Source organism: Mustela lutreola, chromosome X (assembly GCF_030435805.1).
Source record: "Mustela lutreola isolate mMusLut2 chromosome X, mMusLut2.pri, whole genome shotgun sequence".
Lineage (NCBI taxonomy): Eukaryota > Metazoa > Chordata > Mammalia > Carnivora > Mustelidae > Mustela > Mustela lutreola.
The window spans coordinates 57,372,033-57,386,931 of record NC_081308.1 but is presented as its reverse complement, the minus strand read 5'-3'; positions in this window follow the sequence as shown (position 1 = coordinate 57,386,931).

Below are 14,899 nucleotides of genomic sequence, written 5' to 3'. Positions count from 1 at the left end.
TGCATATTTTCAGACCACAATGCTCTAAAGCTAGAACTCAACCACAAAAGGAAGTTTGAAAAGAACCCAAATACATGGAGACTAAACAGCATCCTTCTAAAGAATGAATGGGTCAACCGGGAAATTCAAGAAGAATTGAAAAAAATTATGGAAACAAATGATAATGAAAATACAACGGTTCAAAATATGTGGGACATAACAAAGGCAGTCCTGAGAGGAAAATATATAGCGGTACAAGCCTTTCTCAAGAAACAAGAAAGGTCTCAGGTACACAACCTAACCCTACACCTAAAGGAGCTGGAGAAAGAACAAGAACGAAAACCTAAGCCCAGCAGGAGAAGAGAAATCATAAAGATCAGAGCAGAAATCAATGAAATAGAAACCAAAAAAACAATAGAACAAATCAAGGAAACTAGGAGCTGGTTCTTTGAAAGAATTAATAAAATTGATACACCCCTGGCCCAACTTATCAAAAAGAAAAGAGAAAGGACCAAAATAAATAAAATCATGAATGAAAGAGGAGAGATCACAACTAACACCAAAGAAATACAAACTATTATAAGAACATACTATGAACAACTCTATGGCAATAAATTTGACAATTTGGAAGAAATGGATGCATTCCTATAAACATATAAACTACCACAACTGAGCCAGGAAGAAATAGAAAGCCTGAACAGATCCTTTACCAGTAAGGAGATTGAAACAGTCATTAAAAATCTCCAAACAAACAAAAGCCCAGGGCCAGACGGCTTCCTGGGGGAATATACCAAACATTTAAAGAAGAACTAATTCCTATTCTCCTGAAACTGTTCCAAGAAATAGAAATGGAAGTAAAACTTCCAAACTCATTTTACGAGGCCAGCATCACCTTGATCCCAAAACCAGACAAGGATCCCACCAAAAAAGAGAGCTATAGACCAATATCCTTGATGAACACAGATGCGAAAATACTCAACAAAATACTAGCCAATAGGATTCAACAGTACATTAAAAAGATTATTCACCACGACCAAGTGGGATTTATTCCAGGGCTGCAAGGTTGGTTGAACATCCGCAAATCAGTCAATGTGATACAACACATCAATAAAAGAAAGAACAAGAACCATATGATACTCTCAATAGATGCTGAAAAAGCATTTGACAAAGTACAGCATCCCTTCCTGATCAAAACTCTTCAAAGTGTAGGGATAGAGAGCACATACCTCAATATCATCAAAGCCATCTATGAAAAACCCACCGCAAATATCATTCTCGATGGAGAAAAACTGAAAGCTTTTCCACTAAGGTCAGGGACACGGCAGGGTTGTCCATTATCACCACTGCTATTCAACATAGTACTAGAAGTCCTAGCCTCAGCAATCAGACAACAAAAGGAAATTAAAGGCATCCAAATCGGCAACGAAAAAGTCAAATTATCACTCTTCGCAGATGATATGATACTATATGTGGAAAACCCAAAAGACTCCACTCCAAAACTGCTAGAACTTATACAGGAATTCAGTAAAGTGTCAGGATATAAAATCAATGCACAGAAATCAGTTGCATTTCTCTACACCAACAGCAAGACAGAAGAAAGAGTAATTAAGGAGTCAATCCCATTTACAATTGCACCCAAAACCATAAGATACCTAGGAATAAACCTAACCAAAGAGACACAGAATCTATACTCTGAAAACTATAAAGTACTCATGAAAGAAATGGAGGAAGACACAAAGAAATGGAAAAATGTTCCATGCTCCTGGATTGGAAGAATAAATATTGTGAAAATGTCTATGCTACCTAAAGCAATCTACACATTTAATGCAATTCCTATCAAAGTACCATCCATCTTTTTCAAAGAAATGGAACAAATAATGCTAAAATTTATATGGAACCAGAAAAGACCTCGAATAGCCAAAGGGATATTGAAAAAGAAAGCCAACGTTGGTGGCATCACAATTCCAGACTTCAAGCTCTATTACAAAGCTGTCATCATCAAGACAGCATGGTACTGGCACAAAAACAGACACATAGATCAATGGAACAGAATAGAGAGCCCAGAAATAGACCCTCAACTCTATGGTCAACTAATCTTCGACAAAGCAGGAGAGAATGTCCAATGGAAAAAAGACAGCCTCTTCAATAAATGTTGCTGGGAAAATTGGACAGCCACATGCAGAAAAATGAAATTGGACCATTTCCTTACACCACACACGACAATAGACTCAAAATGGATGAAGGACCTCAATGTGCGAAAGGAATCCATCAAAATCCTTGAGGAGAACACAGGCAGCAACCTCTTCAACCTCAGCCGCAGCAACATCTTCCTAGGAACAACGCCAAAGGCAAGGGAAGCAAGGGCAAAGAGGAACTATTGTGATTTCATCAAGATCAAAAGCTTTTGCACAGCAAAGAAAATAGTTAACAAAATCAAAAGACAACTGACAGAATGGGAGAAGATATTTGCAAACGACATATCAGATAAAGGACTAGTGTCCAGAATCTATAAAGAACTTAGCAAACTCAACACCCAAAGAACAAATAATCCAATCAAGAAATGGGCAGAGGACATGAACAGACATTTCTGCAAAGAAGACATCCAGATGGCCAACAGACACATGAAAAAGTGCTCCATATCACTCGGCATCAGGGAAATACAAATCAAAACCACAGTGATATATCACCTCACACCAGTCAGAATGGCTAAAATCAACAAGTCAGGAAATGACAGATGCTGGCGAGGATGTGGAGAAAGGGGAACACTCCTCCACTGTTGGTGGGAATGCAAGCTGGTGCAGCCACTCTGGAAAACAGCATGGAGGTTCCTCAAAATGTTGAAAATAGAACTGCCCTATGACCCAGCAATTGCACTATTGGGTATTTACCCTAAAGATACAAATGTAGTGATCCAAAGGGGCACGTGCACCCGAATGTTTATAGCAGCAATGTCCACAATAGCCAAACTATGGAAAGAACCTAGATGTCCATCAACAGATGAATGGATCAAGAAGATGTGGTATATATACACAATGGAATACTATGCAGCCATCAAAAGAAATGAAATCTTGCCATTTGCGACAACATGGATTGAACTAGAGCGTATCATGCTTAGTGAAATAAGTCAAGCAGAGAAAGACAACTATCATATGATCTCCCTGATATGAGGAAGTGGTGATGCAACATGGGGGCTTAAGTGGGTATGAGAAGAATAAATGAAAGAAGATGGGATTGGGAGGGAGACAAACCATAAGTGACTCTTAATCTCACAAAACAAACTGAGGGTTGCTGGGTGGAGGGGGTTTGGGAGAAGGGGGTGGGATTATGGACATTGGGGAGGGTATGTGCTTTGGTGAGTGCTGTGAAGTGTGTAAACCTGGTGATTCACAGACCTGTACCCCTGGGGATAAAAATATATGTTTATTAAAAAAAAAATTTACTCAGGGAGAGATTTATAGTTTTAGCTTTAATTGGATTAATAGGATTAGTTGATTGATTCTTTGTAATTAAGATCCAGGATAATAGCCTAATGAATCTTACTTCACAAAGTATCTCATAATACTTTAAAGTAAGTATCTCTTAAGAGTTGTATCCAGCTTTTTTGGAACTAGAGGGTATTATGCTTAGTGAAATAAGTCAATTGGAGAAAGACAACTATCATATGATCTCCCTGATATGATGAAATGGAGATGCAACATGGGGGTTTGGGGGGTAGACAAGATGGATCGGGAGGGAGATAAATCATAAGAGACTCTTAATCTCACAAAACAAACTTAGGGTTGCCGTGGGGGGGAGGGGGGACGGGGGTAGGGAGAGGGTGGTGGGGTTATGGACATTGGGGAGGGTATGTGCTATGGTGAGTGCTGTCGATTCACAGATCTGTACCCCTGGGGCTAATAATACATTATATATTTATTAAAAAAATGAAAAAAATTATTTAAAAAAAATAAAAATAAAAAATAAAGACGTAAGACTCTGTTGGGAAGAGCACTCAAGAGTTAAGACATAATAAACGATCTGTGTAAGCAGGCATTTGAAAGTGACAACCAAGACCTAAGTGTTTAACAATGTGTTTGTGACAGATTAGTTTGAATATGTGGATTGGAAAGATAATGTTTCTCAGCTGCTTCTTTAATTATAGCTTTGAAAGAGAAGGTTGTCAGTTCCACCTTCAAGGAGGAAGCTGTCTGGCGATGTCTCCATTAATTACGGCTGTCTCTATATCGTTGAAAAGGTTCTCAATTCCCCAGCCCTGTGAAAGGTCCCGGGCTGGAGCACCTTATCTATGGTGGTCAGTGGAGTTCTCCAGAAAGGGGGGAGGTCAACAGGTCATCCACTTGGCTCACACAGTCCCCTCTAGCCTGAATGAGAAGCCATATCAACCAGAGTGATACGTCACCTCCATAGCACTGGCTCCCTGGGCGCCAACACCAACACCCGTCATCGTCATTAACATTATTGATGGAGAGTTGCATGAGTCACCGATGTTTTTGTCATCTGTTCTTTGCAAAGGGGTAAGTTCAGGGAACAGTTGGACCCACCTGTTGGAAAAGCTCTGGCTAGGAAGAATTCCAAATGATATGCAAAAATATTTCCCCCTCCAGCTGGTGAGCTGAACACCATCTCTGTTCCCCTTGGATGTGGGTTTGACCTTGCGACTAACTTCCAAAGGACGGAATATAGAAAGGAGAGAGTAACTTCATGTTGGAGAAACCTGGCAGAATCCACGTGAACCAGATGATCAAGATGATCACACGTGATGTCACTTCCATAGCATGTGCCCCAATATGATGCCATCCAAAGAAGTCCCACCTTCCTGGTCCCTGAGCCCCAGGGTTAACATGAGAAAAACATGAGAGAAGCCAAACTGAGGAGCATTCTATAAAACAGACCAACACTCCTCAAAACTGTCAAAAACAGCACAGAAAGAATGAGAAGCGAACACAGACCAGAGGAGCCTGAGGAGACAGGATAACTAAATACCAGGTGCTTCCCTGGTTGGGATCCTGGACCAAGAAAGGCCATGAGTGGGGAGACTAGAGAAACCCAAACAAAGTCTGATGTCTGGTCAGTAGTAATGCGGCTGCATGAATCTCTTGGTCCTAACAGATGCACACGGTGATGCAGGACGGTGAGATCAGGGCAGACTGGGTGAGGGGACATGGAATTGGCTCAGAACTGGGGCAGGTGAGAGAGGCCTCTGGATGCAAATTCAGGGAGACACTCATCCTCAGGGTCTGGCTCGTGCTGGCCCAGCATGACCCTGGGTAGGAACTCTCTCTGCTACATTTGCAATTCTTCTGTAAATCTAGAGTTATTCTAAAATAAAACCTTTATGAAAGAAAAAAAAAAAAGAAAGTTTCGTAGAATTCCCCAGGGAATCCATCAGGTCCTGGGCTCTTGTGTTTTAGGAGATTTTTGATCACTGCTTCAATCTCATTACTAAATATCGGTCTATTCAGGTTGTTAATTTCTTCCTGGTTCAATTTTGGAAGTTCATAGTTTTCCACGCATGCATCCATTTCATCTAGGTTGCTTAACGTATTGGCGTATAACTGTTGATAATAACTTGTGATGATTGTATCTATTTCCTTTGTGTTATTTGTGATCTCTCCCTTTTCATTCATTATTTTATTAATTTGGGCCTTCTCTCTTTTCCTTTGCATTAGTATGGCCAATGGACTATTGATCTTATTGATTGTTTCACACAAGCAGCTTCTAGTTTCATTGATGTGTTCTACTGTATCTCTAGTTTCTACATCATTGATCTGCTCTAATCTTGATTATTTCCCTTCCTAAGTGTGGAGTTGGTTTGATTTGTTGTTGATTCTCCAGTTCTTTACAGTGTAGAGACAGCTGGTGTATTCTGGATTTCTCAGGTTTTTTTGATGGAGGCTTGGATGGCTATGTATTTCCCCCTTAGGACTGCCTTTGCATAGGTTTTGGACCAAAGTGTCTCCATTCTCATTGGTTACTATGAATTGTTTAAGTTCTTCTTTGATCTGGTTAATCCAGGCATTCTTAAGCAAGGTGGTCTTTAGCTTCCAGATGTTTGAGTTCCTTCCAAACTTTTCCTTGTGGTTGAGCTCCAGTTTCAAAGCATTGTGATCTGAGAATATGCAGGGTATAATCTCAATCTTTTGGTATTGGTAGAGCCCTGATTTGTGACCCAGTATGTGGTCTAGTCTGGAGAATGTTCCTTGTGCAATCGAGAAGAATGAATATTCTGTAGTTTTAGGGTGGAATGTTCTATATATATCTATGAGGTCCATCTGGTCCAATGTGTCATTCAATGCTCTTGTTTCTTTATTGATTTTCTGCTTGGATTACCTGTTTATTACTTGGAGTGGTGTGTTAAGATCCCCTAATATTTGAATCTCCCTGAGGGCCAATTATGATGAACATTTTTTCATGTGTCTGATTGTATGCAATCTCTTCGATATCAGCCACAGCAACTTCTTTCAAGATGCGTCTCCAAAGGCAAAGGAAACAAAAGCGAAAATGAACTTTTGGGACTTCATCAAAATCAAAAGCTTCTGCACAGCCAAGGAAACAGTCAAGAAAACAAAGAGGCAACCCACGGAATGGGAGAAGATAGTTGCAAATGACAGTACAGACAAAAGGTTGATACCCAGGATCTATAAAGAACTCCTCAAACTGAACACACACAAAACAGACAATCATATCAAAAAATGGGCAGAAGATATGAACAGACACGTCTCCAATGAAGACATACAAATGGCTATCAGACACATGAAAAAATGTTCATCATCACTAGCCAACAGGGAGATTCAAATTAAAACTACATTGAGATATCACCTTACACCAGTTAGAATGGCCAAAATTAGCAAGACAGAAAACAACATGTGTTGGAGAAGATGTGGAGAAAGGGGAACCCTCTTACACTGTTGGTGGGAATGCAAGTTGGTACAGCCTCTTTGGAGAACAGTGTGGAGATTCCTCAAGAAATTAAAAATAGAACTTCCCTATGACCCTGCCATTGCACTCCTGGGTATTTACCCCAAAGATACAGATGTAGTGAAAAGAAGGGCCATCTGTACCCCAATGTTTATAGCAGTAATGGCCACAGTCGCCAAACTATGGAAAGAACCAAGATGCCCTTCAACAGATGAATGGATAAGGAAGATGTGGTCCATATACACTATGGAGTATTATTCCTCCATCAGAAAGGATGAATACCCAACTTTTGTAGCAACATGGAGGAGACTGAAAGAGATTATGCTGAGTGAAATCAGTCAAGCAGAGGGAGTCAATTATCATATGGTTTCACTTATTTGTGGAGCATAACAAATAGCATGGAGGACATGGGGAGATAGAGAGGAGAAGGGAGTTGGGGGAAATTGGAAGGGGAGGTGAACCATGAGAATCTATGGACTCTGAAAAACAATCTGAAGGTTTTGAAGGGGCGGGGCGTGGGAGGTCGGGGTACCAGGTGATGGGTATTATAGAGGGCACGGATTGCATGGAGCACTGTGTGTGGTGCAAAAATAATGAATACTGTTATGCTGAAAATAAATAAAAATAATTTAAACAGGAAAAAAGACTCAACTTTCCTAAGATACATAGGAATTCAAAACTGGTTTTCCTATAGGAGTAACATTGATTGGGGGAAGGGGATTAACTTGATGTTTAACTTTATATGAATATTAAAAAATAAAAAACAATGAACTAAACTAAACTAAACTAAAATTTAGAAAATATTAAAAAATAGAAAAGCAGAAGAGAAACATAAGTATATAATCAAAAATTTCAGGTTAAAATGTTATTAGGAAATTTGATATACTGGACATCTCACTGTAATGGTAAATAGGTTAAAGAATCATCTATAAAAAAATGAACCAGAATATCGGGAACAAATTAAAAATAAAAGTTGTATCTATGAAGTAGTGGTGGTTGTTCTCTAGTCTTTTTTTTTTTTTTTTTTTTTTTTTTTGGTTGTCTTTCTGGGGGAGGGACCTGCTGTGTTTTTTTGGGCAGTGTTCCCTGAGCTAAGTCCTCCTGCCCCCATCAAGGGGGTGGGCCCTGAGGAAACCAGTTTTTCAGGCTTTTGTTCTCTGGAAGTTTTTTTGTTTGTTCGTTTGTTTTTTCTTGCTTGGCAGCTTTTGATGGTTTTTGGAAGTTTAGAGGAAAGCAAACTGTCCCCAGACCTCCCTCTCAGAAAGAAGCCTCAGTCAGTTCCCCTCTGGGTGCTCCAGAGTGCATAAATTCCCCCTTTGTGCTGTCAGTGCACATTCCCAGTCACAGTCTCTGGGGTCACAGGAACTCCTGCTTGTATCCAAAACCACCGATAGCTGTGGCTGTCTGGACAGCTCCACACTGTCAACGAAATTCCAAGCAGAGATAGAGCACTGAAATTTTCCTGCTGGCCCCGGCTGGGAGTGCTCAGACTCTCCAGATCCGAGAGAGCACAGGCTGGCCCCTGAATGGACCTTTCTCAGGGAGGGGTGTGGGACACGACTCAGACTCTGGTAGCACAGCCCTTGCAGAGAGTTCATAAGACTGGTTCTGCCAACTGGCAAAGCTCTCTGCTTCTCATGGGAGCTGCCACCCAGACGCTCTCAGGTGGGCTGTTGGCTCAGGTGGGGCTTCTCCACCACACTCTCTCTAGCTCAGCGCCAGGGGTGGTTGTCCTGGGTCCAGGGACTTAAGCCTCTGTCCCTACCGGCCCCATTCCCACAACTTTTCTCCATGATCCTTTGCTCTTTTTGAGTGCTTTCAACCAGACTCCAAGTTAATGCTGGTCTCCAATCACAGGGCACTCTCGTACTGAGGTATTACTTTCCAATGGGTGGCTTCTGGTGGCTCCCTCCCCATTTTGTTTATCTTCTGTATCAGTCCAACTTTCCCACCCCACTTTACCTGCCCACTGTCTTTTGCCCTCACAGAGATCCAGATGTGTACAATTCTAATCTCAGGCTGATTTCATGGGTGATAGGAGTTCTTTGGTAGGTAATCAGCTCACTTTAGGGTACAGGTTGAAACGGTGCCTCCTCCTACTTCCCTGCCATCTTGTCCTCCCAATCTCTGCCCATTTTTTAATTGGATTATTTGTGGTTTTGGGTGTTGAGTTTGAGAAATTCTTTAAAGGTCTTGGATACAAGCCATTTTTCTGTTTTTTGCAAATATCTTCTCCCATTTTTTAGGTTGCACTTTATTTTGTTGATTGTTTCCTTTATTGTGCATAAGTTTTTATCTTGATGATGTCCCAATAGTTCCTTTTTGCTTTTGTTTCCGTTGCCTTTAGAGATGTATATTGTAAGAAGTTGCTTTGTCCAAGGTTGAAGAGATTATTACCCGCATTCTCCTCTAAGATTTTAATGGATTCCTGTCTCACATTCAGATCTTTCATCCATTTTTAGTTTATCTTTGTGTGTGGTATAGGAGAATGGTCCAGTTTGAATCTTCTGTATGTGGCTGTCCAATTTTCCAGTACCATTTATTGAAGAGACTGTCCTTTTTCTATTGTATATTCTTTCCTCCTTTGTTGAAGATTGGTTAACCATAGAGTTGAAGGTCCATTTCTGGGGTCTCTGTTCTGTCCCATTGATTTATGTGTCTGTTAGTACCATGCTGTTTGGCACGATATTTATATGTTTCACTTAGATCTCTGGCTGTGGACTTGTCCTGCTCTTTCATTTGGGACAGATTCTTCTGTCTTCTCATTTTATCTAAATCTCTATGCCTGCTTTCATGTATTAGGATAAGTTAGGTACTCCCTGCTCTCGAAGATAGTGGCATTATGAAAAAGAGGTCTTATAGTATATTGTATCATCTTCCTATCTCCCATGCCTTGCCACTTCATTGAGTGCCTCCAGTGTGTGCTGTTTTTTTGTTTTTGTTTTTGTTTTTGTCCTAGCTTCTTTATCTTTTAGACAGATTGTCTACAGAGGCTTTCTTTGTGTGTTGTGCACAGTGTTTGTTCCCTAGGTTGAATGTAGCAAGTTTTAGCTAAGTTTGCTCTTGTACGTGTATGAGATGGCATCTTTCACCACTGCCACTAGAACTGAGGCCTTGTAAAACTCCTGGATCAGGAGTCATGGTTTGGGCAGGGATTTTGGCCAGTCTTCTGCAGGAGGGGGCCTATAGAGCTGGGACTGAGGTAAGCATGACTGGGAAAGGCAGTTGCACCAGAAGGGGAGGAGGTGGGTCTTGGTATAAGCAAGTTAGGGTTATACTGAGCAGCAGGTGAAGGAAATGGCCCTAGGCAGTTCCTTTGTTCCTGGAGGGGTCTCTCTGTGAATGCTGCCCTTCTTGCACTCACTTCAAGAGCAAATAACCTCTCCATGGCATGTCATAAGTGCTCTTATTGTCACTGTTTGCACAGTGTATGTCTGCAGGCTGTTTGCCCTGCCTTCTTTCAATGAGAAGCACAATATCCTCTGGGCTCTCTCTGAGCCAAGTCCACTGACCTTAAGAACTCTTGACTTTAAGTCGTGCTTGTTGCAGAGACTAATGAAATTTAGCCCCTTTTGCTTTCCAAGATATTGCCATAGGGGATCATCTTTCCCATAGGCTCCTCTCTATATTTGTGTGTCTCACACTGTTCTCTGTGACTGCAGCTTCCTCCCCATGGCAGCAGTCATGATCTGTTTCTTTCTCAAAGCATGTATCCATACTTCCTATCTTCCTTGGATGGCTTCCTCTGTATCTTTAGTTGCAGAGTATGTTCTGTCAGTTTTCAGATCAATTTCTGGGGTACTTGGTATGATTTGGTAGTTATCTACTTGTATTTTTGGGATGAAGCAAGTGTAGGGCCCTTATGCTCCACTGACATCTTACCAATGCTCTATAAGTGCTTTTCAAGTTGCTGCTTCTATGTTTTATCTTTGGTGAGGTTGTTTTTTATGCTTGCTTGTTAAAGGTGGAGACTCAGTGTCCTATTGCTCTCTAACTCTTCCAGAGCTAAGCCTGTTGATGTTTAAAATATCTGCAGCTAAGCCTTGTTGATTGCAAAAACTTAGGAAGTTAAGTCCCGTTGATTTTCAAAGCCAAATGTTATGGGGACTCCTTTTCCCAGTATAGGTCCCTTGTGTCTGGGTTGCTTGGTATAGTGTCTACTCTTCTCCATTCTCTGTACTTATGGTGTACCTTTTTGTTCATTGATGGTTTTGGACCATATCTATGCTTCAGCTTTTTTTTAATGTGGTCTTTGTTTTGTCTTTTTAAAAAAATTTTTAAATTTTATTAAGCTATGTTACTCTCCATACAGTACATCATTAATTTTTTCAAGTTTGTTATTGCTATTGTATATGCTGGGAATAAAAATATATGTTTATAAAAAATTTTTACTTTTATTTAAAAAAATTTCTTTTCAGGGGCGCCTGGGTGGCTCAGTGGGTTAAACCCTTGCCTTTGGCTCAGGTCATGATCCCAGGGTCCTGGGATCGAGCCCTGCATCAGGCTGTCTGCTTGGCAAGGAGCTGGCCTCCCCGCCCTCTCTCTGCCTGCCTCTCTGCCTACTTGTGATCTCTGTTTGTCAAATAAATAAATAAAATCTTAAAAAAAAATTCTTTTCAGTGTTCCAGAATTCTTTGTTTATGCACCACACCCAGTTCTTCATGCAATATGTGCCCCCCTTAATACCCATCACCAGTCTAACCCATTCCCCCCCTCTGAAACACTCAGTTTGTTTACCCATAGTCCATAGTGTCTCATGGCTTGTCTCCTCCTCTAATTCCCTGCTTCATTTTTCCCTTCCTTCTCCTAATGTCCTTTTGACATCCCTTATGTTCCAGGAGTAAATGAAACCATATGATAATTGTCTTTCTCTCCTTGAGTTATTTCACTTAACATAATCCCCTCCAGTTCCATCCATTTCAATGCAAATGGTGGGTATTCATCCTCTCTGATGGCTGAGTTATATTCCCCAAGATATATGGAACAAATATTCTTTATCCATTTATCTTTTGAAGGGCATCTCAGCTCCTTCCACAGTTTCGCTATTGTGGATATTGCTGCTATTAACATTGGGGTTCAGGTGCCCCTTCTTTTCAGTACATCTGCATTTTGGGGGTAAAGAGCCAGTAGTGCAATTTCTGGGTCATAGGGTAGGTCTGTTTTCACCTTTTTGAGGAACCTCTAAACTGTTTTCAAAAGTGACTGCACCAACTTGCATTCCCACCAACAGTATATGAGGGTTTGCCTTTCTCCACATCCTCTCCAAAATTTTTGTTCTTTCCTGCATTGTCAATTTTTGCTGTTCTAACTTGTGTAAGGTGTTATCTCAATGTAGTTTTGATTTGAATTTCCCTAATGGCTAATGAGGTTGAATATTTTTTCATTTTTATGTTAGCCATTTATATGTCTTCTTTGCAGAAGAGTCTGTTCATGGCTTCTGCCCATTTTTTGAATTGATTATTTGTGTTTTGAGTATTGAGTGCAAGAAGTTCTCTATAAATATTAGATACCAGATTTTTTACTGTGGTGTTGTTTACAAATATCTTCTCTCATTCCATGGGTTACCTCTCTGTTTTTTGTTTTTGTTTTGTTTTGTTTTGTTTTTTTTACTGTTTCCTTTGCTGTGCAGAAGCTTTTGATCTTGAGGAAGTCCCAAAAGTTCATTTTCGCTTTGTTTCCCTTGCCTTTGGAGACACGTTTTGAAAGAATTCGCTGTGGCTAATGTCAAAAAGGTACTGCCTATGTTCTTCTCTAGGATTTTGATGGATTCCTGCCTCACACTGAGGTCTTTCATCCATTTAGAGTTTATATTTGTATATAGTGTAAGCTAATGGTTGAGTTTCATTCTTCTGTATATAGCTGTCCAAATTTTCTAACACAATTTATTGAATTTAATGGTCTTTTTTTCATTGGATATTTTTTCCTGTTTTGTTACAGATTAGTTGACCATAGAGTTGAGGGTCCATGTCTGGGCTATCTATTGTGTTCCATTGAACTATGTGTCTATTTTTGTGCCAGTACCATGCTGTATTGTTGTTCACAGCATTTTTTAAAAGATTTTTATTTATTTATTTATTTGAGAGAGAGGAAGAGTGAGAGAGATCACAGAGGGAGAGAGAAAGCAGCTCCCTGTGCAGGATTCAATCCCAGGACCCTGGTACCACAACCTGAGCTTAAGGCAGACACTTAACCAACTGAGCCACCCAGGCATCCCACAGCTTTGTATTATAGCTTGAAATCAAGCAATCTGATGCCCCCAGCTTTGTTTTTCTTTTTCAAAATTTCCTTAGCAATTTGGGGTTTTTGTGGTCCCATACAGATTTTAGGATTGTTTGTTTCAGAACTTTGAAAAATGCCAATGATATTTTGATTGGGATGGTGTTGAAAGTATAGATTGCTTTGGACAGCATAGATATTAAAACAATGCTTATTCTTCTGATCCATGAACATGGAATGTTTTTTCAACTTTTTATGTGTTCTGTAGTTTTTAGATCCTTTTCTTTGGTTAGGTTTATTCCAAGGTGTCTTATGGTTTTTGGTGCTATTGTAAATGGAACTAATTCCCTAATTTCCCTTTTACAGTTATGCTGTTAGTGTATAGGAAAGCAAATCGTTTCTGTGCATTGATTTTTGTATCCTGCCACATTACTGAATTACTCTATGAGTTCTAGTAATTTGGGGGTAGAGTCTTTTGTGTTTTCCATTGATGTGGCTTTTCATCTTGTATTTGTTTGGGTAAGCTAATTCCTAGATTCTATGTGGCCTCTGTTGCCATTATTAACAATATTTTCTTTAATTGCCATTACTTATATAGAAAAATACTATTGAATTTTGAAGGTTGATAATTTATCTGGAAACCTGTTGAATGATTTTTTTTTTCTTTGTAGGTAATTACCTTCCCTGTAAATTATGCCAGATACAGCATTTTCCTTGCAGTTATTGCATTCTTAAATGTCTCCTCTTTTGGGGTGCCTGGGTGTCTCAGTGGGTTTAAGTCTCTGCCTTTGGCTCTTGTCATGATCCCAGGGTCCTGGGATCGAGCCCCACATTGCCTCTCTGCTTGGAAGGGAGCATTCTTCCCCCCTCTCTCTCTCTGATTGCCTCTCTGCATACTTGTGATCTCTGTCTGTCAAATAAATAAATAAAATCTTTTAAAAAATATCTTCCTTTCCATAGTTTGGCTATTGTGGACATTGTTGCTATAAACATTCGGGTGCACGTGCCCCTTTGGATCACTACGTTTGTATCTTTAGGGTAAATACCCAATAGTGCAATTGCTGGGTCATAGGGCAGTTCTATTTTCAACATTTTGAGGAACCTCCATGCTGTTTTCCAGACTGGCTGCACCAGCTTGCATTCCCACCAACAGTGTAGGAGGGTTCCCCTTTCTCCACATCCTCGCCAGCATCTGTCATTTCCTGACTTGTTTATTTTAGCCATTCTGACTGGTGTGAGGTGATATATCACTGTGGTTTTGATTTGTATTTCCCTGATGCCGAGTGATATGGAGCACTTTTTCATGTGTCTGTTGGCCATCTGGATGTCTTCTTTGCAGAAATGTCTGTTCATGTCCTCTGCCCATTTCTTGATTGGATTATTTGTTCTTTGGGTGTTGAGTTTGCTAAGTTCTTTATAGATTCTGGACACTAGTCCTTTATCTGATATGTCGTTTGCAAATATCTTCTCCCATTCTGTCAGTTGTCTTTTGATTTTGTTAACTGTTTCCTTTGCTGTGCAAAAGCTTTTGATCTTGATGAAATCACAATAGTTCATTTTTGCCCTTGCTTCCCTTGCCTTTGGCGTTGTTCCTAGGAAGATGTTGCTGCGGCTGAGGTCGAAGAGGTTTGCTGCCTGTGTTCTCCTCAAGGATTTTGATGGATTCCTTTCGCACATTGAGGTCCTTCATCCATTTTGAGTCTATTGTCGTGTGTGGTGTAAGGAAATGGTCCAATTTCATTTTTCTGCATGTGGCTGTCCAATTTTCCCAGCAACATTTATTGAA